Genomic DNA, 1,374 nt, shown 5'->3' with positions numbered 1-1,374 from the left:
ATATATATATTTATAAATAACATATACAGGTATGTCTACATTGCTTGGTTTAGGCATTTAGACATAATTTATTTATCACATATATTTACCACAGTCTGTCCACAGCCAGCAAGATCTGCAGGTATGAGGACAGCCCAAAATAATTACAAGAAATAGCTACAAGAGGTAGCTACAAGGGGAACTACAGGAAGAAAATACAAGGGTGAGTGCCAGAAGAAGGTTCAAGCAGGGATTCAAGGCCCTGGGAGGATGAAGGGTGMAATCACGAGTCCTGCAGCTCTTTGCAGAGCTCTCACCTTTCTCTGGAATCCCGGGAGACAAAAGCAGATAGCAGCTAGGTGAGAAAATCTTCACTTGCTTATTCCTTTCAAGCCCGGAGGAAGAGCTTGCCCTGCTCAAAGCCGCTCCTAAGCTCAGTTCAAAGGGTAAGGGTTAAGCTCGGATGCAAGCCTGTAATTTTTACAAACAAGGCTCATATTTCCCTTCTGGCAATGCTTGCATGGAAACCCACGTAGGCATGGAGCCCCAGACATGCGGGAGAGGACCATGGAAGCCTCGTTATCTTTGCTTTTGTTCCACTTTCCCGGTGCTTTTTTAAGGGATCAACTCCCTTTTCCAGGAGAGGTTTTCACAGGGCTGAAGGGCTCTTTGTTCTGCCCCTCAGCGCTGTTTGTTGTGCTGTCCCTGTCCCTGGGGTGTGCTTTGCTCTTCCAGAGGGCCAGGAGTGGAGAGGAAGAGGCAGAGGATGTGAACTCCCGTGTTGGAACACAAAGAGAGAGAAAGGAGGACCTGTTTATCCTTCTGCGAGATTTCCTCGTGTCCAAGAGCAAAACACTAAATAAAGGATCAAGGGAGAAGGGGATTTGAGTTGTTGGGGTGCTGTGGTGTTGGATTCCTCCCCATGGGTGAGCCTGCAGCTCTTGCTGGCTCTGTCACCTTTTAGGGTGAACTCTTCACGCTCTTCCAGGTACAAAACCTGCGGCTCCAGCAGAGCTGCTCCACTCTCCACGGCAGTAAATACATCYGTGCTGATGGCTTGGGAGGGAGCCACGGCCATTGCCAGGGACCACCTACATCCCAGGGCTCAGTCACCAGCTCCTCACAAACACCTTCCCCAAGCTGGTCAAGCACCGGCTGCTTGCTGATTTCCTGGTTGGTCCTGCAGCTGCTACCCCTCGCTTATTAAAAGCTTGGCATAAATATCAGAGCAGTTTGCCTCAACAACTTTTTTATTTTTTTTTAAACTAAAGTTCACAAAGCCTTTTTTTTTTTGAGGAGCACCCTGAGTCCGCCATGCACGTGCCATCAGATTTCCTTTTTTTTTTTTATGATACAACTAGGACGCATGCTCAATTGTTGCACTATTTTGCTGGT

Source organism: Malurus melanocephalus, unplaced genomic scaffold (assembly GCF_030028575.1).
Source record: "Malurus melanocephalus ecotype Western Australia unplaced genomic scaffold, MMel_1.1 scaffold_831, whole genome shotgun sequence".
Lineage (NCBI taxonomy): Eukaryota > Metazoa > Chordata > Aves > Passeriformes > Maluridae > Malurus > Malurus melanocephalus.
This window is presented reverse-complemented; position numbering follows the sequence as displayed.